The sequence below is a fragment of the Catharus ustulatus genome, chromosome 30 (genome assembly GCF_009819885.2).
Source record: "Catharus ustulatus isolate bCatUst1 chromosome 30, bCatUst1.pri.v2, whole genome shotgun sequence".
Lineage (NCBI taxonomy): Eukaryota > Metazoa > Chordata > Aves > Passeriformes > Turdidae > Catharus > Catharus ustulatus.
In genome coordinates this window covers 2,824,921-2,852,038 of record NC_046250.1, presented here as the reverse complement: position 1 = coordinate 2,852,038, position 27,118 = coordinate 2,824,921, and the positions used below count along the sequence as shown (strand labels likewise).

The 27,118-nt window shown below is 46.8% G+C and overlaps 1 long non-coding RNA gene and 1 pseudogene across 1 annotated transcript; both read left to right on the top strand.

Annotated features, from left to right (window-relative positions):
* Window positions 1-1,894: 1,894 nt before the first annotated feature.
* Window positions 1,895-12,751, top strand: LOC117008901 (annotated as a pseudogene).
* A 9,595-nt stretch (window positions 12,752-22,346) lies between these two features.
* LOC117008927 lies at window positions 22,347-26,803 on the top strand. Its single transcript, XR_004420400.1, has 3 exons — window positions 22,347-22,422; window positions 25,077-25,131; window positions 26,719-26,803. It is a non-coding gene; the product is annotated as an uncharacterized LOC117008927 (long non-coding RNA).
* The last annotated feature ends 315 nt before the right edge of the window (window positions 26,804-27,118 follow it).

The following is a 27,118-nucleotide window of genomic DNA, read 5'->3' as shown; positions in this document are numbered from 1 at the left end:
TTTTTTTCCCCCCAGTTTTTCCCGGTTTTTTTCCCCACAAAATCTCGCTCCGCTCCCTCAGCTCCTCCTTCCTCCCCCTCCTCCTCTTCCTCCTCGCCGTTTATTTTTATTTATTTTAACCCCAAACTCCCATATATTTAAACCCCAAACTCTCATATTTTATTCACCTCAAATTCCCATTTTTAAACCCAAAAATTCCCATTTTTTTCCCGTTTTTTTCCCACAAAATCTCGCTCCGCTCCCTCAGCTCCTCCTTCCTCCCCCTCCTCCCGCTCCTCCTCCTCGCCGTTTATTTTTATTTTTTTTAAACCCCAAACTCCCATTTTTAAACCCCAAAACTCCCACATTTTAACCCCAAAATTCCCATTTTTAAAACCCAAAAATTCCCATTTTTTTCCCGTTTTTTTCCCACAAAACCTCGCTTCGCTCCCTCAGCTCCGTCAGCTCCTCCCCTCCTCCTCCTCCCCCTCCTCGCCGTTTATTTTTATTTTTTTTAAACCCCAAACTCCCATTTTTAAACCCCAAAACTCTCATTTTTTAAACCTCAAACTTTCACCTTTTATTCACCCCAAATTCCCATTTTTTAAACCCAAAAATTCCCATTTTTTCCCGTTTTTTCCCCACAAAACCTCGCTCCGCTCCCTCATCTCCCTCAGCTCCTCCTTCCTCCCGCTCCTCCTCCTCGCTTCGATTTTTATTATTTTTTACCCCAAATTCCCATTTTTTAAACTCAAAAACTCTCATTTTTTAAACCCCAGACTCTCATATTTTATTCACCTCAAAATTCCCATTTTTTAAACCCCAAAATTCCAATTTTTTCCTCACAGAATCTCGCTCCGCTCCCTCAGCTCCCCTCAGCTCCTCCCCCTCCTCCTCCTCGCTGTTAATTTTTATTTATTTTAACCGAAAATTCCCATTTTTAAACTCAAAAATTCCCATTTTTTAAACCCCAAACTCTCACCTTTTATTCACCTCAAATTCCCATTTTTTAAACCCCAAAATTCCCATTTTTTCCCACAAAATCTCGCTCCGCTCCCTCAGCTCCCTCAGCTCCTCCTTCCTCCCGCTCCTCCTCCTCGCTGTCGATTTTTATTATTTTTTACCCCAAATTCCCATTTTTTAACCCCAAACTCCCATATTTTAAACCCCAAAACTCCCACATTTTAAACCCAAAATTCCAATTTTTAAAACCCAAAAATTCCCATTTTTTCCCGTTTTTTCCCCACAGAATCTCGCTCCGCTCCCTCAGCTCCCTCAGCTCCTCCCCTTCCTCCCCCTCCTCCTCGCTGTTAATTTTTATTTATTTTAACCGAAAATTCCCATTTTTTAACCCCAAAACTCTCATTTTTTACACCCCAAACTCTCATATTTTATTCACCTCAAATTCCCATTTTTTAAACCCCAAAATTCCCATTTTTTCCCACAAAATCTCGCTCCGCTCCCTCAGCTCCCTCAGCTCCTCCCCCTCCTCCTCGCTGTTAATTTTTATTTATTTTAACCCCAAATTCCCATTTTTAAACCCCAAACTCTCATATTTTTAAACCCCAAATTCCCATTTTTTAAACCCCAAAAATCCCCATTTTTAAAATCAAAAATCACCTTTTTTTTCCTTTTTTCCCACAAAACCTCGCTCCGCTCCCTCAGCTCCTCCTCCTCCTCCTCGCCGTTTATTTTTATTTTTATTTACCCCAAATTCCCATTTTTTTAACCCAAAATCCCCACATTTTATTCACCCCGAACTCCCACTTTTAACCCCAAAAATTCCCATTTTTTAACCCCAAAAATTCCTATTTTTAACCCCAAAATTCCTATTTTTTCACCCCAAATTCCCATTTTTTCCCCGTTTTTTTTCCCCTCCTCGCCGTTTATTTTTATTTTATTTTTTTTCCTCTTCTTCCAACCGATAAAAAAATTTTAAAAACACAAAAAAAAATTTAATTTTTTTCCATAAAAATAAATTAAAAAATGATGGAAGGAGAAATCCCCCGGAGCAAATCCCGGCTGCCCTCGCTGCTCCTGGCGCTGCTCGGGCTCGGCCCAGGTGAGTTCAACCCCCCCAAAAAAATAAATTTATTTTTCATTTTTTTATTAATTTTTATTTTATATTTCATTGATTTTTAGGGTTTGGGATCTTCCCCACCTCATCCCGTTTGTCCCAGATCCTCTGGAATTCTGCATGCCGAGGGTTTGGGGGTTTATTTTTAATTTTTTTAGGGTTTAATTTTAATTTTTTATGGTTTATTTGTATTTTTTAGTGTTTATTTTTAATTTTTTAGGGAGTTATATTTATATTTTTAGGGTTTAATTTTATTTTTTCAGGGTTTATTTGTATTTTTTAGGGTTTATTTTTATTTTTGGGGTTTATTTTTAATTTTTAGGGGTTTGTTTTTCTATTTTTAGGGTTTATTTTTATTTTTTTTAGGGTTTATTTGTATTTTGTGGGTTTATTTTTCTTTTTTTTACTGTTTATTTTTATATTTTTAGGGTTTAACTTTATTTAGGGGGTTTATTTTTATTTTTGGTGTTTATTTATATTTTTGGGGGTTTATTTTTAATTTTTGTGAGGGTTTAATTTTATATTTTAAGGGTTTATTTGTATTTTTTGAGGGTTTATTTCGATTTTTTGGGGGTTTGTTTTTATATTTTTAGGGTTTAATTTTATTTTTGGGGATTTCTTTTATTTTTGGGGGGTTTATTTTTATTTCTGGGAGTTTATTTGTATTTTATGGGGTTTATTTGTATTTTTGGGGGGGTTAATTTTATGTTTTTAGGGTTCAATTTTTTGGTGTGTGTTTATTTTTATTTTTGAGGGTTTATTTTTATTTTTTGGGTTTATTTTTTATTTTTTTAGGGTTTCCTATTAGGGGGGAAATTTGGGATTTGGAAGAGGATTTTTGGGATTTGGGGAATTTTGGAATTTTGGGAATTTTGGGAAGCTCCTCCCCCCCAGACTGGGCCTGAACCCCTGAGAAAAATCAGAATAAAATCTGGGATAAACTGGAATTAAATCCAGGATAAACTGGAATAAAATCTGGGATAAATTGGAATAAAATCCAGGATAAACTGGAATTAAATCCAGGATAAACTGGAATTAAATCTGGGATAAACTGGAATAAAAGCCAGGATAAATTGGAATAAAATCCAGGATAAACTGGAATAAAATCTGGGATAAATGAGAATAAAATCCAGGATAAATGGGAATAAAATCTGTGATAAACTGGAATAAAATCCAAGGTTTAAACCCAATTTATTCAGGACCAGGCCAGAATGTTCCCATCCCAAAATTCCCCAAAATTCCCCAAAAATCCCAAAATTCCCAGAGCTGGAGGGGGAGGGGGCAACTGAGAGAGAATTTTTTTTTTTTCAGGAAAATGCCAAAAATAAAAATAAAAATAAAAATAAAAATAAAAATAAAAATAAAAATAAAAAATCCCAAATTGGGGCTGGGATGAGGCTCAGTCCCTGTGGGGAATCAAAAATCCCAAAATTTTTGGGGTTTTGTCCCAAGCAGCTCCTGGGATCGGGAATTTTATCAGAAATTTTACCCCAAAAAACCCCAAATTTACAGAAATTCTGCCCCAAAAAAACCCCAAAATCCCCTCAAAAAACTCAATTTTTTTCAAGAATTCCACCCCAAAAAAACCCCAAATTTTGTAGAAATTCTGCCCCAAAATTCTCTTTTTTTTTGTGGAGATTCCTCCCCTAAACCCCCAATTTTTGAAGAAGTTTTACCCAAAAAAAACCAAAAACAAAAACAAAAAAAACCCCCAAATTTTACAGAAATTCCACAAAAAAACCCCAATTTTTTTTCAGAAATCCCACCCAAAAAAACCCAAAAAACCCAAAAAAACCCAAAAATAATTCCCCAAAATTAGCAGAAATTCCACCCAAAAAAGCCCAAATTTTGAAGAAATTCCACCCAAAAAAATTTCCAAATTTTACTGAAATCCCACCCAATAAAAGCAAATTTTTTGCAGAAAATTCCACCAAAAAACCCCCAGAAAACCCAAAAAAAACCCAAAATTCACAGAAATTTCACCCAAAGCCCCTCAAATTTTGCAGAAATCCCACCCAAAAAAAAATCCAAATTTTACTGAAATCCCACCCAAAAAAACCCCAAATTTTGCATTAATTCCACAAAAAAAATCCTTTTTTTTTTCAGAAATCCCACCCAAAAACCCAAAAAAAACCCCAAAATAATTCCCAAAATTAGCAGAAATTCCACCCAAAAAAAATTCTAAATTTTACTGAAATCCCACCCCAAAAAAAGCAAATTTTTTGCAGAAATTCCACCAAAAAACCCCAAATTTCACAGAAATTCCACAATAAAACCATTTTTTTTTGCAGAAATCCCACCCAAAAAAACCCCAGAAAACCCAAAAAAACCCCAATTTTTATTGAAATTCCACCCAAAAAAACCCCAATTTTTTACAGAAAAATCCCCAAATTTTGCATTAATCCCACCCCAAAAAAAATCCAAATTTTGCATTAATTCCACCCCAAAAAACCCCAAATTTCACCAAAAAAAAAACCAAAATTCACAGAAATTCCACCCAAAAAATCCAATTTTTTTGCAGAAATCCCACCCAAAAAAAACCCAAAAAAATCCCAAATTCCCCAAAAAACCCAAATCCCCCCAAATTCCCCTGTGGCTTTTGGCAGGGCTGCTGCAGGAGGTGAATTTTGAGGCAGAAAAGGAGATTTTGGAAATTCTGCCCGGCAACTCCAGCCAGTCGCTGCTGGAGCGATGTTCTGGTGAGAGCGGGCCCCAAATTCCATTTTTGGGCCAAAATCCCCAAATTTTCCCTTTGCTCTGGGGCTCTGAACCTGTAGTTTTTAGTTTTTAACCTTTTTAGAGCCATTTTTCCCAAAAACATTTTGGGCAATTTTTACCTCAAAATTCCGATTTTTCAAAAAAAAATCTGATTTTTTGCACGAATTTTGGCCAATTTTTACACCAAAATTATGATGTTTTTCCCCAAATTTTAGCCAATTTTTGCCCAAAATTTCAAATTTCTTTCCCTTTTTTGGGGCTCTGAACCTGTAGTTTTTAGTTTTAATTTTACCTTTTTAGCTGATTTTTTCCCCAAAATTTTGGGCAATTTAACCTCAAAATTCCAATTTTTCCCAAAAAAAATTCCGATTTTTCGCACAAATTTTGGCCAATTTTTACCCCAAAATTATGATTTTTTCCCCCAAATTTTAGCCAATTTTTGCCCAAAATTTCAATTTTTCTTTTTTGGGGCTCTGAACCTGTAGTTTTTAGTTTTTACCTTTTTAGCTGATTTTTTTCCCCAAAATTTGGCCAAATTTTGGGCAATTTTTACCCCAACATTTCAATTTTTCACCCAAATTTTGGCCAATTTTTACACCAAAATTATGATGTTTTTCCCCAAATTTTAGCCAATTTTTGCCCAAAATTTCAAATTTTCTTTCCCTTTTTTGGGGCTCTGAACCTGTAGTTTTTAGTTTTAGTTTTTACCTTTTTAGCTGATTTTTCCCCCAAATTTTGGCCATTTTTTACCCCCAAAATTCCGATTTTCCCCCAAATTTTGGGCAATTTTTGCCCAAAATTTCAATTTTTCGTTCCCTTTTTCGAACTCTGAACCTGTAGTTTTAGTTTTAGTTTTTACCTTTTTAGTCAATTTTTTCCCCAAAATTCCCAAACTTTTCCTTCTCTCTCTGGGGCTCTGAACCTGTAGATTTTAGTTTTAATTTTTACCTTTTTAGCTGATTTTTCCCCCAAAAATTTTGGCCAATTTTCCCCAAATTTCCGATTTTTTTCCCCAAATTTTCCTTCTCTCTGGGGCTCTGTGTCCCAAATGTCCCCAAAATGTCCTAAAGTGTCCCAAAATGTTCCTAAATCTCCCCAAAATGTCCCAAAATTGTCACTAAACGGCTCCAAAATGTCCCCAAATGTCCCCAAAAATCCCAAAATGGCTCCAAAAGTCTCCAAATGTCCCTAAAGTGGTCCCTAAAGTGTCCCCAAAACATCCCAAAATGTCCTTAAAACGTCCCAAACTGTCACTAAATGTCCCCAAATGTCCCCAAACTCCTTTTGGTGCCATTTTTCTGTCCCCACAGCCGCTCTTGGGCCTGTCCTGGGTGGCTCCCTGCTGCTGTCCCCAACAAAACTGTCCCCAAATGTCCCAAATGTCCCTAAAAACGTCCCAACTGTCACTAAATGTCCCCAAAATGTCACTACATGACCCCAAAATGTCACAAAAATGTCCCTAAAACATCCCAAACATCCCCAAATGCTCCAAACCATCCCTAAAACATCCCAAAACTGTCCCCAAAAACACCCAAAAATGTCCTCAAAGTGTCCCCAGGTGTCCCCAAATCCCTTTTGGTGCCATTTTTTGTGTCCCAGAGCTGCTCTTGGGCCTGTCCTGGGTGGCTCCCTGCTGCTGGCACCCAACAAAACTGTCCCCAAATGTCCCAAAATGTCTCTAAAACATCCCAAACTGTCCCCAAAATGTGACTAAATGTCCTCAAAATGTCCCCAGAATGTCCCCAAATGTCCCCAAACCCTCTCAGGTGCCATTTCTGTGTCCCACAGCCTGTCCTGGGCAGTTCCATGCTGCTGGCAGCCAACAAAAGTGTCCTCAAATGTCCCCAAAACGTCCCTAAAACATCCCAAAATGTCACTAAATGTCCCAAAAACTGTTCCCAAATGTCCCCAAACCCTCTCAGGTGCCATTTTTCTGTCCCCACAGCCGCTCTTGGACCTGTCCTGGGCAGTTCCATGCCGCTGGCACCCAACAAAAATTGTCCTCAAACATCCCTAAATGTCTCTAAAACATCCCAAACTGTCCCCAAAATGTGACTAAATGTCCCTAAAATGTCCCAAAATGTTCCTAAAACATCCCCAAAATGGCTCCAAACCATCCTAAAACATCCCAAACTATCCCCAAAACACCCAAAAATGTCACTAAATGTCCCCAAAATGTCCCCAAACCCTCTCAGGTGCCATTCTGTGTCCCACAGCCTGTCCTGGGCAGTTCCATGCTGCTGGCACCCAACAAAAATGTCCTCAAACTGTCCCCAAAACATCAAAGAACTGTCCCCCAAAGTGTCCCCAAATGTCCCCAAGGGCCGTCTCTGTCCCCAGAGCTGCTGTTCGGGCAGTCCCGCGCCCCTCCGCGGCAGCTCAACGCCGTGCTGTGCGGCGGGCTCCGTGCTGCTGTCGCCGTGGCTGTCCCCGAACCTGACGGTCAAGGAGATCGAGTGGAGCTTCTCGGGCGGCTCGGGGGCCACCATCCAGGTGGCCGAGGTGACCGCGAGGGCGGCCTGGAGCGGCCGGACCCCGCGCGATCGCTTCGGGGGACGCCTGGAGATGGTCAACGGCACGGCGCTGCGGCTGCGGCAGCTCCAGCGCGGGCGACAGCGGCGTCTTCGGAGCCAGGATCAAACTGCAGCCGGCGCTGGTGGAGGACCAGGCCTTCAACCTCACTGTCTACGGTGAGCTGCAGCTCATTAATTGGTTAATTAGTTCGTTAATGGTGGTCATTTGTTGGGGTTGGGTTGGGTTGGGTTGGGTTTTGCATGAGGAAATTGAGGAACAAAGTGAGAAATGGAAGAACGATGATGGGTCCTGGAAAAAACGATGGTCAATCCTTCAACTTGTCTGTCTGCGGTGAGTGGGGCTAATTAATTGGTTAATTAGTTAATTAGGGGATTATTTTGTTGGGTTGGATTTTGGGTGGGGAAATTGAGGCACAAAGCAAAAAATTGAAATGGAAGAACGACAATCAGATCCTGGAAAAAGGATGCTCAGGCCTTCAACCTCACTGTCTGTGGTCAGTGGGGCTAATTAATTGGTTAATTAGTTAATTAAGGGGTTATTTGGTTGGGTTGGGTTGGGTTGAGTTGGGTTTTGCAGTGAGGAAATTGAGGCACAAAGTGAGAAATGGAAGAACGATGATCAGTCCTGGAAAAAACAATGGTCAGCGCCTTCAACCTCACTGTCTACAGTGAGCTGCAGCTAATTAATTGGTTGGTTTAATTAATTTCATTGGTTTGTTTGGTTATTTCATTGGGTTGGGTTGGGTTGGGTTGGGTTGGGGTTTGGGTGGGGAAAACTGAGGCACAAAGCAAAAATTGAAATGGAAGAACGACAATGGGTCCTGGAAAAAACAATGGTCAGGCCTTCAACCTCACTGTCTACAGTGAGCTAATTAATTGGTTGGTTTAATTAATTTCATTGGTTTGGTTGGTTATTTTCGTTGGGTTGGTTGGGTTGCATTGAGTTGGGTTGGGTTGGGTTGGGTTGAGTTGGGTTGGGTTTGGTTGGGTTGTGTTGTGTTGGGTTGGGTTTGGTTGGGTTTGAGTTGGGTTGGGTTCAGTTGCGTTGGGTTGGGTTGCGTTGGGTTGGGTTGAGTTGGGTTTGAGGTTGTGGTTGGTTGGGTTGAGTTGGTTGGGTTGAGTTGTGTTGGGTTGGGTTGAGTTGGGTTGAGTTGGGTTGAGTTTGGGTTGAGTTGGGTTGGGTTGAGTTGGGGTTGTGTTGGGTTGGGTTGGGTTGGGTTGGGTTGAGTTGGGTTGAGTTGGGTTGAGTTGAGTTGGGTTGGGTTGAGTTGTGTTGGGTTGAGTTGGGTTGAGTTGAGTTTGTTGAGTTGGGTTGGGTTGGGTTGGTTGGGTTGGGGTTGAGGTGGTTGGTTTGGGTTGGGTTGGGTTGGGTTGGGTTGGGTTGGGTTGGGTTGGGTTGGGTTGAGTTGGGTTGAGTTGAGTTGGGTTGGTTGGGTTGGGTTGAGTTGGGTTGGGTTGAGTTGGGTTGTGTTGGGTTGGTTGGGTTGCGTTGGGTTGAGTTGGGTTGGGTTGGGTTGAGTTGGGTTGGGTTGAGTTGGGTTGAGTTGGGTTCCATTGAGTTGGGTTGAGTTGGGTTGGGTTGAGTTGGTTTGGGTTTGTTGATTTGGGTTGGGTTGAGTTGGGTTGGGTTGAGTTGCGTTGGATTGGGTTGGGTTCCGTTGAGTTTGGTTGGTTGGGTTGGGTTGGGTGGGTTGAGTTGGATTCCATTGAGTTGGGTTGGGTTGCGTTGTGTTCCGTTGGGTTCCGTTTGCGTTGGGTTGAGTTGCGTTGGGTTTGGGCGTGTCCCTCGGTGCCACCCCTGTGTCCCTGTCCCCCAGAGGCCGTGCCCACGCCCCGGACGCGCAGCCAGCTCCTGGCCAGCACCCTGGAGGTGGTGCAACCTGACCCTGCAGTGCCAGGGCAGCGGCCCGCGGCGCCGTCAACGTCACCTGGAAACGCGACAGCCTGGCCTGGGCGAGCTGGGCCCGGCCCGGGGCGAAGCGCTGGCACCAGCTGTCCCCCGATGGCACCACCCTGCGCGTGGCGCTGCCACCCGCGGCCCACCAACGTCACCTACGCGTGCACCGTCAGCAACCCTGCCGACTGGAAGGTGGCGCAGTTCGACCTGCAGGAGCTGTGCCGGGGAGGATGGTGACACTGGGGACAGGGGGGACAGGGATGGGGACAGGGATGGGGACAGTGGGGACAGGGATGGGACAGGGACAGGGATGGTGACACAGGGACAGGGAGGTGGCGCGGTTCGACCTGCAGGAGCTGTGCCGCGGAGGAGGTGACACTGGGGACAGTGGGGACAGGGATGGGGACACAGGGACACAGGGATGGGGACAGGGATGGGACAGGGACAGGGACGGGAAGGTGGCGCGGTTTTTTGACCTGCAGGAGCTGTGTCCGAGAGGAGGTGACAGTGGGGACACAGGGACAGGAAGGTGGCACTGAGAACAGGGCAGGGGGACACTGGGGGTGGCACTGAGGACAGTGGGGATGGGGGATGGCACTGAGGGTGGCACACTGGTGAGGGTGACATGGTGAGGGTGGCATTGGGGACAGGGGGGCACTGGGGTGGCACTGAGACCAACACAGTGATGGTGACACTGAGGGTGACACACTGAGGGTGACACAGTGACAATGACAGTGACACAGTGACAGGTGACACTGAGAGTGACACACTGAGGGTGACACTGAGAATGATACAGTGGACAATGACAGTGACACAGTGACAGTGACACTGAGGGTGACACAGTGACAATGACAGTGACACAGTGACAGTGACACAGTGACAGTGACACTGACGGTGACACGGTGACACTGAGGGTGACACAGTGACAATGACACTGAGGGTGACACAGTGACAATGACAGCGACACTGAGGGTGACACAATGACACAGTGACAGTGTTGGTGACACAGTGACAATGACAATGACACAGTGACACTGATGGTGACACAATGACACTGTTGATGTCCCCAGGCCCCTCAGCATTCTCCACCTCAGGGTACATCGTGCTGGTGTCTCATCCTGGTGACCATAGGGCCCTGCAGTGACAGTGACATGGGGACACTGAGGGTGACACTGATGTGACACAGTGACAATGACACAGTGACACTGTTGGTGTCCCCAGGCCCCTCAGCGTTCTCCACCTCAGGGTACATCGTGCTGTGTCTCATCCTGGTGGCCGTGGGTCTGGGCGCCGCGTTTCTGGTGCTGGAGGATCAGCAGCGCCAAGGGCCCCGAGGCCGGTGAGAGAGCCCGGCCCAGCCATGGGGGGATTGCTCAATTTCCACTTCTCATTTTCCACATTTCCCATTCTCCCCATTTTTTTCATTCCCCATTTTCCTGCTTTTCCCATTTTCCCCCATTTTCCCCATTTCCCATTTTCCATTTTTCATTTTCCCCATTTTCCCATTTGTCTGTTTTTCCCCATTTCCCATTTTCCCTGTATTCCTATTTCCCCATTTTCCCCTTTTTCCTATTTTCCCCATTTTCCCCATTTCCCCTTTTTCCTATTTTCCCATTTTTCCCATTGCCCATTTTCCTGCTTTTCCCCCCTTTCCCATTTCCCCCATTTCCCATTTTCCCCATTTTCCCATTTTTTCTATTTTTCATTTTTCCCCATTTTTCCATTCCATTTTCCTGCTTTTCCCCCTTCCCCATTTCCTGTTTTCCTATTTTCCCATTTCTCCATTTTTTTCCTTTCCCATCTTCCCTGTTTCCCCCCATTTTCTTATTTTTCCCATTTTCCCCATTTCCATTTTTCCCTCTTTTCCCATTTCCCCATTTTCCCCTTTTTTCCATTTTCCTCCATTTCCCCATTTCCCATTTTCTCAATTTTCCCATTTTCTTGGTTTCCAATTTCCCATTTCTCTCCTTTCCTTTTTCCCCATTTCCCCCATTTCCCCTGGACTTTTTTTTCCATTTTCCCTGTAATTTCCCCCATTTCCCCTGGATTTTTTTTCCCACTTTTCCCTGTTTATTTTCCCAATTTTTTCCCACTTTTTCCATGTTTTTTTTTCCCCGTTTTTTTCCCCCGCAGCCGCCACGCCCACGGCGCCGCCCGAGGAGAGCCCGGGGGAGCCGCAGTTCAGCGACATCGTCTGCAGGAGCCCCCCCGAGGGCAACGACCAGGTCGGACCCCAAAAAAACCCCAAAAAAATGACGGGATCCCAAAAAAAAACCAGGAGGATCCCAAAGTAAATGAGGGAAATCCCAAAAAACCCGAAAGAAATCCCAAAAAACCTGAAAGAAATCCCAAAAAAACTGAAATAAATCTTCCAAAAAATGAAGGAATCCCAAAGAAATGAAAGAAATCCCAAAAAAACTGAAGGAATCCCAAAGAAATGAGGGAATTTCCCCCCCCAAAAAAACCAGGGGGATCCCAAAAAAAACCAGGGGGATCCCAAAAAAAACCAGGGGGATCCCAAAAAATGAGGAAGATCCCAAAGAAATGAAAGAAATCCCAAAAAAACTGAAAGGAAATCCCCAAAAAAACTGAAGGAATCCCAAAGAAATGAAAGAAATCCCAAAAAAAAACGGAAGGAATCCCAAAAAAACTGAAGGAATCCCAAGGAAATCTGGGAGGGTCCCCAAAAAATCCTCAGGAATCCCAAAATCTGGAGGGATCCCCCAAAAAAACCCCACAAGAATCCCAAAATCTGGGAGGGTCCCAAGAACTGGGAAGGACCCCAAAAATTGCAGGAAATCCCAAAAAACCTCAAGAATCCCAAAAAATCTGGGAGGGATCCCCCCAAAAAAACCCCTCAAGAATCCCAAAACCAGGAGGGACCCCAAAAAAAAACCGGGAAGGGAACCCCAAAAAAACCACAAGAATCCCAAAAATCCTTGGGAATCTCAAAATCTAGGAGGGATCCAAAAAACCCGGAGAGATCCCAAAAAAAAAACCCAGAGAAACCCAAAAAACCTCAAGAATCCCAAAAATCTGGGAGGGACCTAAACCAGGAGGGATCCCCCCCAAAAAAATCCCACGAGAATCCCAAAAAATCTGAGAGGGACCCCAAAAAAAAACCGGGAAGGGAACCCAAAAAAACCCACAAGAATCCCAAAAAACCTCAAGAATCCAAAAAACCAGAAGGGACCCAAAAAACCCCAAAAATTGCAGGAAATCCCAAAAAAAACCCAGGAACCCAAACTCCAGGGGTGACCCAAAAACAGGAGGGATCCAAAAAACCCCACAAGAATCCCAAAAATTGGGGAATCCCAAAACCTTGGAGGACCCCAAAAACCCCAAAAAACCCAAAAAAACCCCAAACTCGGGGGGTGACCCCAAAACCCTTCTCACCCCCCCCCCAAATTTCACCCCACAGGGTACCAGCCCCCCCGAGGCCCCCAGGAACCCCAAAAAGTGAGAGCAGCCCCCAAAAAGTCCCAAAAGTCCCAAAACGGCCCCGGGGGGCGAGGACACGGCCGAGGAGGTGACATAGGGACACAGGTGAGGGGACCCCAAAAACGGGGAGGGGGGACCCCAAAAAATGGGGGGGGACCCTAAAAAAAATGGGGGGGACCCCAAAAAATGGGACCCTAAAAAATGGGAGGGGATCCCAAAAAATGGGACCCTAAAAAATTGGGGTTAAAGGGTTGGGGTGGCCCCAAAAAAAGGAATTTTGGGGGGGACTCTGGACCCCAAAAATGGGATTAGGGGTTGGGGTGGTCCTAAAAATGGATCCTAAAAAATTTGGGGTTAAGGTTTGGGGTGACCCCAAAAAAAGGGAATTTTGGGGGGAACTCTGGACCCCAAAATTGGATTTAAGGGTGAGGTGACCCCAAAAATGGGGGGGTAAAGGATCTGGGGGACCCCAAAAAAGGGAATTTTAGAGGGATACCCAGACCCCAAAAATGGGATTAAAGGGTGAGGTGACCCCAAAAAGGGGACCCTAAAAAATTTGGGTTTAAAGGGTTGGGGACCCAAAAAAAGGAATTTTGGGGAGAACTCTGGACCAAAAATTGGGATTAAAGGGTTAAGGTGACCCCAAAAATGGGACCCTAAAAAATTGGGGTTAAAGGTTGGGGTGGCCCCAAAAAAAGGGAATTTTGGGGGGACTCTGGACCCCAAAAACTGGGATTAAAGGGTTGGGGGACCCCAAAAAAAGGGAATTTTAGGGGGAACTCTGGACCTAAAAATGGGATTTAGGGGTTGGGGGGTGGTCCTAAAAATGGGACCCTAAAAATTTGGGTTAAAGGGTTGGGGAGGGATTGTCCCAAAAAGGGGACCCTAAAAAATTGGGGGTAAGGGTGGGGGTGACCCCAAAAAAAAGGAATTTTGGGGGACTCTGGACCCCAAAATGGGATTTAGGGGTTGGGGGGGGTCCTAAAAATGGGACCCTAAAAAATTGGGGTTAAAGGTTGGGGTGACCCCAAAAAAAGGGAATTTTGGGGGGGACTCTGGACCCAAAATTGGGATTAAAGGGTAAGGTGACCCCAAAAATGGGACCCTAAAAAATGTGGGTTACAGGGTTGGGGTGGGCCCAAAAAAAAAGGAATTTTGGGGGGGATCCCCAGACCCTAAAAATGGGATTTAGGGGTTGAGGTGACCCCAAAAATGGGACCCTAAAAAATTTGGGGTTAAAAGGGTGGGGGACCCCAAAAAAAGGGAATTTGGGGAGGGACTCTGGACCCCAAAATGGGATTTAGGGGTTGGGGGTGGTCCAAAAATGGGACCTAAAAAATTTGGGGTTAAAGGTTGGGGTGACCCAAAAAAAGGGAATTTTGGGGGGGACTCTGGACCCCAAAAATGGGATTTAGGGGTTGAGGTGACCCAAAAATGGGACCCTAAAAAATTTGGGGTTAAAGGTTGGTGACCCCAAAAAAAGGGAATTTCGTGGGGATACCCGGACCCCAAAATTGGGATTTAAGGGTTGGGGGACCCCAAAAATGGGATTAGGGGTTGGGATGGTCCTAAAAAATGGGACCCTAAAAAATTTGGGGTTAAAGGGTGGGGTGATCCCAAAAAAAGGGAATTTTAGAGGGACACCCCAGATCCAAAAATTGGGATTAAAGGGTTGAGGTGACCCCAAAAATGGGACCCTAAAAAATGGGGCAAGAGGGGATGGCCCCATAAAGGGGACCCCAAAAATTGGGGTTAAAGGGTGGGGGTGACCCCAAAAAAAGGGAATTTTGGGGGGACTCTGGATCCTAAAAATGGGATTTAGGGGTTGAGGTGACCCCAAAAATGGGGGGGTAAAGGATCTGGGGGACCCCAAAAAGGGAATTTTGGGGGGACTCTGAACCCCAAAAATGGATTATGTGTGTTAAGGTGATCCAAAAATGGGACCCTAAAAAATTTGGGGTTAAAGGGTGGGGTGGCCCCAAAAAAAGGGAATTTGGGGGGGACTCTGGACCCTAAAAATGGGATTTGGGGGTTGGGGTGGTCCTAAAAATGGGACCCTAAAAAATTTGGGTTAAAGGTTGAGGTGGCCCCAAAAAAAGGAATTTGGGGGGGATACCCCAGACCCAAAAACTGGGATTAAGGGGTTGGGTGACCCCAAAAAAAGGGAATTTTGGGGGGACTCTGAACCCTAAAAATGGGATTAATGTGTTAAGGTGACCCCAAAAATGGGATCCTAAAAAACTTGGGTTAAAAGGTTGGGGTGGCCCCAAAAATTGGGATCAACCTGGACCCCAAAAATGGGATTTAGGGGTGGGGAGGGGATGGCCCCAAAAACGGGACCCTAAAAAATGGGGGGGTAAAGGTTGGGGTGACCCCAAAAAAAAGGGAATTTTGGGGGGACTCTGGACCCCAAAATTGGGATTTAAGGGTTAAGGTGACCCCAAAAACGGGACCCCAAAAAAATTTGGGGTTAAAGGGGTGGGGAGGGGATTGTCCCAAAAATGGGACCCTAAAAAATGGGGGGTTAAAGGTTGGGGGACCCCAAAAAAAGGGAATTTTGGGGGAACTCTGGACCCCAAAATTGGGATTTAGGGGTTGAGGTGACCCCAAATATGGGAGCCTAAAAAATTTGGGGTTAAAAGGTTGGGGTGGCCCCAAAAATTGGGATCAACCTGGACCCAAAAATGGGATTTAGGGGTGGGGAGGGGATGGCCCAAAAAGGGGACCCTAAAAAAATGGGGGGTTAAAGGTTGGGGTGACCCCAAAAAAAGGGAATTTTAGAGGGACACCCCAGACCCAAAAATGGATTAAAGGGTTGAGGTGACCCCAAAAACGGGACCCTAAAAAATTTGGGGTTAAAGGTTTGGGGTGACCCAAAAAAAGGGAATTTTATGGGGATACCCCAGCCCCAAAATTGGGATTAAAGGGTTAAGGTGACCCCAAAAATGGGATTTAGGGGTTGAGGTGACCCAAAATGGGACCCTAAAAAATGTGGGGTTAAAGATTGGGGTGACCCCAAAAAAAGGGAATTTTGGGGGGACTCCAGACCCCAAATTGGGATTTAAGGGTTAAGGTGACCCAAAAATGGGATCCTAAAAAATTTGGGGTTAAAGGGTTGGGGTGACCCCAAAAAAGGGAATTTTGGAGGGACTCTGGACCCCAAAATTGGGATTTAAGGGTTAAGGTGACCCCAAAAAAAGGGAATTTTGGGGGGAACTCTGGACCCCAAAATTTGGATTTAGGGGTGCCAGGGGTTGAAATTATCCCAAAAATGGGATTAAAGGGTTTGGGAATGACCCCAAAAATGGGATTAAAGGGTTTGGGAAACGACCCCAAAAATGGGATTAAAGGGTTTGGGAGGGTTGAAATGACCCAAAAATCAAATTAAAGGGTTGGGCGAGGGGGAACGACCCCAAAAATTGGATTAAAGGGTTTGAGGAACGACCCCAAAAATTGGATTTAGGGGTTCGGGGGGTTTGGGATGACCCCAAAAATCAAATTAAAGAGGAATAGGGAGGAGAATGATCCCAAAAATGGGACTAAAGGGTTTGGGGGGTTGGAACGACCCCAAAAATCGAATTAAAGGATTTGGGGAAGAGGGAATGATCCCAAAAATTGGATTTAGGGGTTCAGGGAACGACCCTAAAAATGAAATTAATGGGTTTGGAGGGGTTGGAATGACCGCAAAAATTGAATTAAAGGATTGGGGGGTTTGGAATGACCCTGAAAATGGGATTAAAGGGTTTGGGGAACGACCCTAAAAATGAAATTAATGGGTTTGGGGGGTTGGAATGACCCCAAAAATTGAATTAAAGGTTTAGGGGAGGGGGGGACGACCCCAAAAATTGGATTTAGGGGTTCGGGGGGTTGGAATGACCCCAAAAAAAATTAATTAAAGGGGATGGGGGGAGAACGACCCCAAAAATTGGATTTAGGGGTTCGGGGATGGGGGAATGACCCAAAAATGAGATTAAAGGGTTTGGGGAAGAACCCCAAAAATGGAATTAAAGGGTTTGGGAGGGTTGAAACGACCCCAAAAATCAAATTAAAGGGTTGGGCGAGGGGGAATGACCCCAAAAATGGGATTAAAGGGTTTGGGGAACACCCCAAAAATTGCATTTAGGGGTTTGGGGGGTTGGAATGACCCCAAAAATTGGATTAAAGGGTTTGGGGAACATCCCAAAAATGGGATTAAAGGATTGGGGGGGAGGTTGGTGGGGCAAACCCAAAATTTGGATTTAGGGGTTCCAGGGGTTGAAATTATCCCAAAAATGGGATTAAAGGATTTGAGGAACGACCCCAAAAATTGGATTAAAGGGTTTGGGGGGTTTGGGATGACCCCAAAATGGATTAAAGGGTTGGGGAACGACCCCAAAAATGGGATTAAAGGGTTTGGGGGCTGCCCTACAGTCGGGTCCGCTCCCGGGGTCTCCTCGGTTTTTTTTGGGGACCCCCCCACCCCCCCCCCAAAAATCCCCGCAGGCCCGAGCGCCGGGAGCTCCGGGAAGGGCTGAGCAGCGTCGAGTGCCAAACCCCAAACCCCAAACCCGGCCCAAACCCGGGAGGATCCCCAAAAAATCCTCGGGATTCTCCCCCAATCCCTGCTCAGACTGTTCGGGGAGGGGGTCCCGATCGGGGGGGGGAAATTTGGGGGGTCCCCGCATGTTTTAGGGTCAAAGAATCCCCATAAATGGACTTTTTTTCCCACTCCAGACCCCAAAATTTTTGGGTTTCTCCCAATTTTCTGCCTGAGATTATTTTGGGGAGGGGGATCCCGATTAGAGGTGGAATTTTGGGGGGATTTTGGGGGGTCCCCGCATGTTTTAGGGTCAAAGAATCCCACAAATGGACATTTTTTTCCCACTCCCGACCCCAAATTTTCGGGTTTCTCCCCAATTTTCTGCCTGAGATTATTTTGGGGAGGGGGATCCCGATCGGGGGTGGAATTTTGGGGGGTTTTTTGGGGGGTCCCCGCATGTTTTGGGATCAGACAATCCCCACAACCGAACACATTCCACTTTTCCCGACCCCAAAATTTTCGGGTTTCTCCCCAAATCCCTGCCTGAGATTATTTTGGGGAGGGGATCCAGGCCGGGGGTCCCTGGGTGCTGCCGGGGAATTTTGGGGGACCCCCGGGTGCTCTCTGCCAGTTTTGGGGGATCCCCTGAATGGTCCAAGGGGAATTTTGGGGGTCCCTGAATGGTCCAAGCGGAATTTTGAGGGGTCCCCGGGTGCTCCAAGGGGAATTTTAGGGGGTCCCCGAGAATTTTGGGGGGTCCCTGGTTTTCCGGGTGCTCCAAGAGAATTTTGGGGGGTCCCTGGATGATCCCCCGGGAATTTTGGGGGGTCCACGGGTGGTCCCTGGGGAATTTTGGGGATCCCTGAGAATTTTGGGGGGTCCCTGGGTGGTTCCCAGGGGAATTTTGGGGGGTCCCTGAGTGGTCCCCTGGGAATTTTGAGGGATCCCCGAGAATTTTGGGGGAGTCCTTGAGTGGTCCCTGGGGAATTTTGGGGGTCCCCGGTGCTCCAAGGGAATTTTGGGGGGGTCCCTGAATGGTCCCTTGAATTTTGGGGGGGTCCCCGGATGCTCCAAGAGAATTTTAGGGGGTCCCTGAGAATTTTGGGGGGTCCCTGGTTGGTCCCCGGGTGCTCCAAGAGAATTTTGGGGGGTCCCCGGGTGGTCTCCGTGAATTTTGGGATCCCCGAGAATTTTGGGGGGTCCCTGGATGATTTCCGTGGATTTTCGGGGTCCCCGAGTGGTCCCTGGGTGGTCCCCGCGAATTTTGGGGTGCCCCTGAGTGGTCTCCGGGAATTTTGGGGGGTCCCTGGGTGCTCCAAGAGAATTTTGGGGATCCCTGAGAATTTTGGGGGGATCCCTGGATGATCCCCGGGAATTTTGAGGGGTCCCGGGTGCTCCAAGGGAATTTTGGGGGTCCCCGGGTGGTCCCTGAGTGGTCCCCGAGAATTTTGGGGGGTCCTGGATGATTCCCGAGAATTTTGGGGGGGGTCCCTGGATGATTTCCGTGGATTTTGGGGGTCCCCGGGTGGTCCCTGAATGGTGCTTGGGGAATTTTGAGGGGTCCCGAGAATTTTGGGGGGTCCCTGGTTGGTTCCCCGGGAATTTTGGGGGGTCCCCGGGTGCTCCAAGGAATTTGAGGGTCCTCGAGTGGTCCCTGGGTGGTCCCCGAGAATTTTGGGGTGTCCCCTGAATGGTCCCCGGGAATTTTGGGCATCCCTGGATGATCCCCGTGAATTTGGGGGGGTCCCCTGAGTGCTCCGCGTGAATTTTGGGGATCCCTGAGAATTTTGGGGGGGTCCCTGGATGATTCCCGATAATTTTGGGGGGTCCCCGAGTGGTCCCCGGGAATTTTGGGGGTCCCCGGGTGGTCCCTGAGTGGTCCCCGAGAATTTGGGGGGGTCCCTGGATGATCCCCTGGAATTTTGGGGGGTCCCTGGGTGGTCTCCGTGAATTTTGGGGGTCCCTGTGAATTTTGGGGGTCCCCGAGTGGTCCCGAGTGTCCCCGGGAAATTTTGGGGTCCCTGAGGAATTCTGGGGTGCTCCGGGATGCGGAAAATTTGGGAATTTCGCCCCTCCCCCTCGGGCAGCTCCTCCCCTCCCCTTCTGTCGCCAATGTCGCGACAGAGAGGGGCGTGGCCAAACCCTCCCCCCCCCACCTGCACTGCCGTGTAATACAAATAAATGTTGGTGACGGTTGTGGCTGTTTGGGGATTTGGGATTTTGGGGTTTTTGGGGTGATTTGGGGGTTTTGGGGTTGGATTTGAGGGTGATTTGGGGACTTTTGGGTTTTTGGGGTGATTTGGGGGTTTTGGGGTTGGATTTGGGATGTTTGGGGTTGGATTTGGGGTTTTTTGGGGTGATTTGGGACTTTTGGGGTTTTTTTGGGGGTTTTTGGGGGTGATTTGGGGATTTTGGGGGTTTTCTGGGGGTTTTGGGTATTTGGGGTTGGATTTGAGGGGTTTAGGGTTGGATTTGGGGGTGATTTGGGGTTTTTTGGGGGGTCTGGGGTTGGATTTGGGGGCTTTGGGGTTGAATTTGGGGGTGATTTGGGGGATTTTGGGGTTTTTGGGTGATTTGGGGTTTTTGGGGTTGGATTTGGGGGATTGGGGTTTTTTGGGGTGATTTGGGGTGATTTGGGGTTGGATTTGGGATGTTGTGGTTGGATTTGGGTTTTTTTTGGGGTGATTTGGGGACTTTTGGGGTTTTTTGGGGGATTTGGGGTTGGATTTGGGGGTGATTTGGGACTTTTGGGGGGATTTTGGGTGATTTGGGGGGTCTGGGGTTGGATTTGGGGTTTAGGGTTGGATTTAGGGGTGATTTGGGGACGGGGGGGTGATTTGGGGGGCGGGGGGATTTGGGGACTTGGGGCTGGATTTGGGGATTTGGGGGGGGGATTTGGGGGGTTTGGGGGTTGGATTTGGGAGGTTTGGGGGGGGCTGTTTTTGGGGTGATTTGGGGACTTTGGGGGTTTTTGGGGGTGATTTGAGGGGTCTGGGGTTGGATTTGGGGTGTTTGGGGTTGGATTTGGGGGTGATTTGGGTTTTTTTGAGGTGATTTGGAAGGTTTTGGGGTATTTGGGGTTGGATTTGGGGTGTTTGGGGTGGATTTGGGGGATTTGGGAATTTTGGGTATTTTGGGTTGGATTTGGGATGTTTGGGCTGTTTGGTTTTGGGGGGTATTTTGGGCAGTTTTGGGGTGGTTTGGGGTGTTCAGGACTGGTTTTGGGGAATTTTGGGGTGATTTGGGGTATTTGGGGTTGGATTGGGGGGTTTGGGGTGGATTTGGGGTTGGATTTGGGGAGTTTGGAGCTGGTTTTGGGATATTTGGGGTTGGATTTGGCATGTTCAGGACTGGTTTTGGGATAATTGGGGTTGAGGGTGTTTTGGGTATTTGGGGTTGTATTTGGGGTATTTTGGGGCGGTTTTGGGGCGGTTTGGGGGTTCAGGCTGGTTTTGGGTAATTTGGGGTTGGCTTTGGGGATGATTTGGGGACTTTTGGGGAGTTTTGGGATATTTGGGGCTGTATTTGGGGTGTTTGGGGTATTTGGGTTGTATTTGGGGTATTTTGGGCGGTTTTGGGGCGGTTGGGTGTTCAGGGCTGGTTTGGGGAATTTTGGGGTTGGCTTTGGGGAGTTTGGGGTTGGATTTGGGGGGTTTTGGGGGATTTGGGTTGGATTTGGGGCTTTGGGGTTGGATTTGGGGAGTTTGAGCTGGTTTTGGGGATTTGGAGGTGATTAGGGTTGGATTTAGGGTGTTGGGGTTGGATTTGGGGTATATGGCGGTTTTGGGGCGTTTTGGGTGTTCAGGGTGGTTTGGGGAATTTTGGGATTGGATTTGGGGAGTTTAGGGTTGGATTTGGGGGTGATTTGGGGACTTTTGGGGAGTTTTGGATATTTGGTGTTGGATTTGGGATGATTTGGGGTATTTGGGGTTTGAATTTGGGGTGCTTGGGGGATTTGGGGGGGTTTGAGGAGTTTTGGGGTGTTTGGGGCTGAATTTGGGGCTGGATTTGGGTTTTTTTGGGATGTTTCAGGGAGTTTTGGGGCTGGATTTAGGGCTGGATTTGGGGTTTTTGGGGCTGGTTTTAGGAGTTTTGGGGTTGGATTTGGAGCTGGATTTGGAGTGTTTTGGGGCTGTTTTAGCTCCGTTTCAGCTCTGTTTTAGCACATTCCAACCCATTCTCACTCTGTTTTTAAGGCCCTGTTTGGTTTTGGGTTTTTGTCTGATTTTGCCGTGTTTTGGGCTGGTTTTGGGCTTTTTTAGCTCCATCCCGACCCGATTTTCTCCATTTTTCGGGCCCTGTTTGGTTCTGGATTTTACCTTTATGTTCTGGATTTTTCCCTTTATGTTCTGGATTTTTTTCCTGTTATGTTCTGGTTTTTCCCTGTTTGATTCTGGATTTTGCTGTGTTTTGGGCTGATTTTGCCTGTTTTGAGCTGTTTCAGCTCCATCCCGACCCGTTTTTCCCCATTTTTCGGGCCTGTTATGTTCTGAATTTTTCCCTTTTATGTTCTGTATTTTCCCTGTTATGTTCTGGATTTTTTTCCTGTTATGTTCTGGATTTTTCCCTGTTAGTTGTGGATTTTGCCGTGTTTTGGGCTGATTTTGAGCATTTCAGCTCCATCCCGACCCGTTTTTCTCAGTTTTTCTCCATTTTTCGGGCCCTGTTTGTTCTGAATTTTTCCCTGTTATATTCTGTATTTTGCCCAGTTTGATTCTGGATTTTTGTCTGTTTTTGCCGTGTTTTGGCTGTTTTGACCCTTTTTTCCCGTCTTTCCCCGCCGTTTGTTTATGAGGGGAGGGGGCGTTTCCCGCGCGCGCGCTCCCGCCTCTCTCCCCCCCAGACCGGAAGCGGAAGTGCGTGGGCGCGCGCGCTGCCCGGAAGCGCGTGGGCGGCGGCGGCGGTTCCGGTTCCGGCGGCGGCGGCGGCGGCGCGGGGGAGGCACCGGAGGAGGAGGAGGAGAACAAGAAGAAGAAGAAGAAGAAGGAGGGGAGAACAAGAAGAAGCGGCGGCACCGCCAGCAACAGCAACAGCAACAGCGGGGAAAGCGGCGCCGCCATCAGAAGCGAACCGGCCTCTCCTCTTCACCGCCCCCCCCCCCCCCCGCCCCGACAAACCGGGAACGATCCGCCCCCCCCTCCCCTTCCCCTCCCCGCGCCTCCTTCCCCGGTTCCCTCCTCCCTTCCCGTTCCTCCTCCTCCTCCTCCTCCTTCTCCCGGAACCCGCCTCGCTCCTCCGGCCCGCGCCGCCCCCGCAGGTGCGTCCGGGGGGGGAATCACGGGGGGCGATGCGGGGTTTTGGGGGGTGGGTGAGGGTCGGGATTACCGGGAGTTACCGGAGGGGCGGAAGGGTTTGGAATAAAGCAGAACCCCCCCCTGGTGCGGGGGAAGGGGCTCCGCGGTTGGTGCGGAGAGCTCAAAGCGGAGCCCCCGTTAATTGTGGGGGGGGGTCCCGGTTACCGGAGAACGGCGAGGGTGGGGGGGGGGGCTCGGATAAACAACGAGCCGGGAGGGGGCGGGGATTATCCGGGGGTGGAGTAAACACCGATTTTCCCGAGTGGGCGGCGAGGGGGGGGGGGGGAACAAAAAAAAAAAAAAAGAAAAAATACAAAAAAAAAAATAAACCGGAGCCCCCCCGTCCGCATTCCCGGTGCGCGGAGCGTGGGAGGCCCCGGCTGGCGGCGGTTCCGGGGGTGTCTCGGGGACGGGGAGCGGCACCGCCCGGGGCTGGGGCGGCGGGGCCGGGCCGGGCAGGCCGGGACAGGCTCGGTGCGGCTCTAACGGAGCCAAGGGAGAGCCCCGGCCCCGCCGCCGCCGCCTCCCCGGCGCCTGGCGGCCCCTCCCGGCGGCCATTTGGGGCCTTTGAAGCTTCTCCCGGGGCTGGCGGGGCCCGCGGGGGAACCGGGATGGGCCGGAGGGGAACGGGGAGAGGAGGCGGAGCCGCTCGGGGCGAGCCGGGGGTCTCCGGTTCTTCCCGAGGGTGTCAAGTTAATTTTGGGGGTCTCCGGTTCTTCCGAGGGTGTCAAGTTAATTTGGGGGGTCTCTGGTTCTTCCGGAGGGTCTCCGGTCGATCCGGGGTCTCCGGTCGATCCCGAGGGTCTCGGTCGATCCCGAGGGTCCGGTGATCCCGAGGGTCTCCGGTTCTTGCCGAGGGTCTCGGTTGGTTCCGGGGTCTCCGATTCTTGTCGAGGGTCTCCGGTCGATCCGGGGGTCTCCGGTTGATCCGAGGGTCTCCGGTTCTTGCCGAGGGTCTCTGTTTGATCCCGGGGTCTCCGGTTTTTGCCGAGGGTTCCGGTTCTTGCCGAGGGTCTCGGTTCTTCCGGGGGTCTCCGGTCGATCCCGAGGGTCTCTGTTTGATCCCGGTCTCCGGTTTTTGCCGAGGGTTCCGGTTGTTGCCGAGGGTCTCCGGTCGATCCCGGGGTCTCCGGTTTTTCCGGGTGTCTCCGGTTTCTTGCCGAGGGTCTCCGGTCGATCCCGAGGGTCTCCGGTTTTTTCGGGTGTCTCCGGTTGTTGCCGAGGGTCTCCGGTTTTTTCCGGTGTCTCCGGTCGATCCGAGGTCTCGATTGATCCGAGGGTCTCCGGTTCTTGCCGAGGGTCTCGGTTTGGTCTCGGGGGTCTCCGATTTTTGCCGAGGGTTTCCGGTTTTGCGAGGGTCTCCGATTGATCCCGAGGGTTCCGATTCTTCCGAGGGGGCTCCCTGGTCCATCCCGGGGGTCTCCGTTAATTTTGGGGTTCCCCGGTTCATTTTGGGGTTCCCCGGTTCATTTGGGGGTCTCTGGTTCATTTTGGGGTCTCTGTTCTCACCATGAATTTTGGGCACTCCCGGGGGTCTCTGGTTAAACTTGGGGGGGGTCTGGGCTCATTCCTGGGGTCTCTCAAGTTAAATTTTGGGGCTCTCTGGTTCATTTTTGGGGGTCTCTGGTTCATTTTTGGGGGTCTCTGGTTCATTTTTGGGGTCTCTGGTTATTTTGGGGTCTCTGGTTATTTTTGGGGTCTCTGGTTCATTTTTGGGGTCTCTGGTTCATTTTGGGTCTCTCAGGTTAATCCCGGGGGTCTCTGGTTTATTTTGGGTTTATTTGGTCACTCCTGGGAGTCTCTCTGGTTCATTTTGGGGGTCTCTGATCCTTCCCAAAAATTTCCTTTAATTCCCAATCCCCAAAATCTTTAATTCCCAATCCCAAAAATCTTTGATTTCCAATCTCAAAATCCCCTTTTGTTTGAGCTGGGATTTCCCCCTTCTCCCCTTTTTTCCTTTTTTTATTTCCTATTTCCCCCCCTTAGTTACATCCTTTTTTTCCCATTTTTCCCCTCATTTTCCCTCAATTTCCCCATTTTTTCCCCTTATTTCCCCATTTTCCCCTAATTTTCCCTTGTTTTTTCCTATTTTTCCCCCCTTTTTTTCCCTATTTTCCCCTTTTTATTTTTCCCTTTTCTCTTTTTCCCCTCTCCCCTTTTTTGTTTTTTTTCCTTTTATTATTTTTCTTTTCCCCCTCTTTCCCCCCAATATTTCCCTATTTTTCCCCCCAGGAGTGACTCCCAATCCCATTTTTTTCCCATTTTTTTCCCATTTTTTTCCCATTTTTTTCCCATTTTTTTCCCATTTTTTTCCCATTTTTTTCCCATTTTTTTCCCATTTTTTCCCATTTTTTCCCATTTTTTTCCCATTTTTTCCCCATTTTTCCCCATTTTTTCCCCATTTTTTCCCCATTTTTTCCCCATTTTTTCCCCATTTTTTCCCATTTTTTCCCTTTTTTCCCCATTTTTTCCCATTTTTTCCCATTTTTTTCCCATTTTTTCCCATTTCCACCCCATTTTTTCCCCATTTTTTCCCCAATTTTTCCCCAATTTTTCCCCATTTTTCCCCATTTTTTCCCAATTTTTTCCCAATTTTTTCCCAATTTTCCCTTTGCAGGAGGCAGAAGATGAAAGCCGGCTGCAGCATCGTGGACAAGCCGAGGGAGGAGGGGGTGAGCGATTCCAGAACCTTCTTTGGGAAATTTTTGGGGGAATTTTTAATCCAGGATAAAATATAAAAATATTTTCTGGGAACATTCATCACACCTCTCCCAAAATTCCCAACCCCTGGTGGGAGGTGCTGGGTTCAAAATTCAAATTATTCTCCTTTATTTTATTTTATTTTTAATTGTATTTAATTTTTAAATTTTATTTTATTATTTTATTTTTATTTTATTCTATTTTAAATTTTATTTTATTTTTTCTATTCTATTTTATTCTGTCTTATTTTATTCTATTCCATTTTATTCTATTTTATTTTAATTTTATTTTTTCCCCCATGGGATTATTTTGGATTTTTATTTTTGGGATTATTCCTTGATTTGTGTCCTGGCAGGAATGGAAAAAAAATGGGATTTTTCTTTTCCCAAAAAAACCCCCCAAAATGAGATTTTTTTTAATTTTTTCTTGCATTCCATCCCTGGAATTTTGAATAAAATTCCTAAAATTCCACCCAGGTTTGACCAATTTTTCATGGGGTTTTAAAGGTTTTTTTTCAATTTTTTGGTGGTTTTGGATGGATATTCCAAGGAAAATGAGGCTTTAAAGAGTCAGAAATGAGGAATGGATGGAAAATCTGGATTTCATTGCTCATACATGGAATATTGAGTTTTATCCAAATTTTACCATTATTTTTGGGTGTATTTTAGTGGTTTTTTGGTATTTTTGGATGGATATTCCAAGGAAAATGTGGATTTAAAGAGTCAAAAATTAAGAAATGCATGGTAAATCTGGATTTCATTGCTCATACATGGAATATTGGATTCCACAGAAATTTTATCATTATTTTGGGTGTATTTTAGTGCTTTTTTGGTATTTTTGTATGGATTTTCCAAGGCAAATGTCACTTTAAATATCAGAAATGAAGAGATGGTTGGAAAATCTGGATTTCATTGCTCCTACATAGAATATTGGATTCCACACAAATTTTACCATTATTTTTGGGTGTATTTTAGTGGGTTTTTGGTATTTTTGTATGGATATTCAAAGAAAAATGTGACTCATAGGAGTCAGAACTTAAGAGATGGTTGGAAAATCTGGATTTCCTTGATCCCACTGGAATATTGAATTCCCCAAATTTTACCAATTTTTGGGTGTATTTAGTTATTTTTTGTGGTTTTAGTTGTTTTTAGAGGTTTTTTTGGTATTTTTGGTTAGATTTTCCAAGGAAAACGTGGATTTAAAAATTCAAAAATGAAGAGATGGTTGGAAAATCGGATTTCCTTGATCCCACCCTGGAATATTGAATTCCACCCAAATTTTACCATTATTTTTGAGTGTATTTTAGTGGGGTTTTGTGTATTTTAGTGGTTTTAGAGGGTTTTTTTTGGTTTTTATGTGGATTTTCCATGGAAAATGTGGCTGAAAAGATTCAAAAATTAAGGGATAGATGGAAAATCTGGATTTCCTTGCTCTTCATGGAATCCTGAACAGAATTCCTCTCCTACCCTAACAAACCCCACCCAAAAATACCATTTTTTTTCCGTTTTTTCCCATTTTTCCCCAAAATAACACATTTTCTCCCAATTTTTTCCCCTAAGGCTACCATTTCCCAGAGTGGGCTTACAAGACAGAGTCGAGCCCGGGCTCCAGGCAGATCCAGCTGTGGAATTTCATCCTGGAGCTGCTGCAGAAGCAGCAATTCCCAAATTCCACCTGGACTGCGTTTCAGCCACGGCTTTTTGGGCGTTTTTGGGATTTTTTTTGTATTTTTTGGATGGATTTTCCAGGGAAAATGGGGCTGAAAAGAGTCAAAAATGAGGAGCTGGATGGGAAATCTGGATTTCCTTGTGCTCCTATGTGGAGTGTTGAGTTCTACCCAAATTTACCATTATTTTTGAGTGTATATTGCTGGTTTTTAGTGGATTTTAGTGAGGTTTTTTGGTTTTTAGATGGATAGTCCAAGGAAAATGTGACTTTAAAGAGTCAGAAATTAAGAGA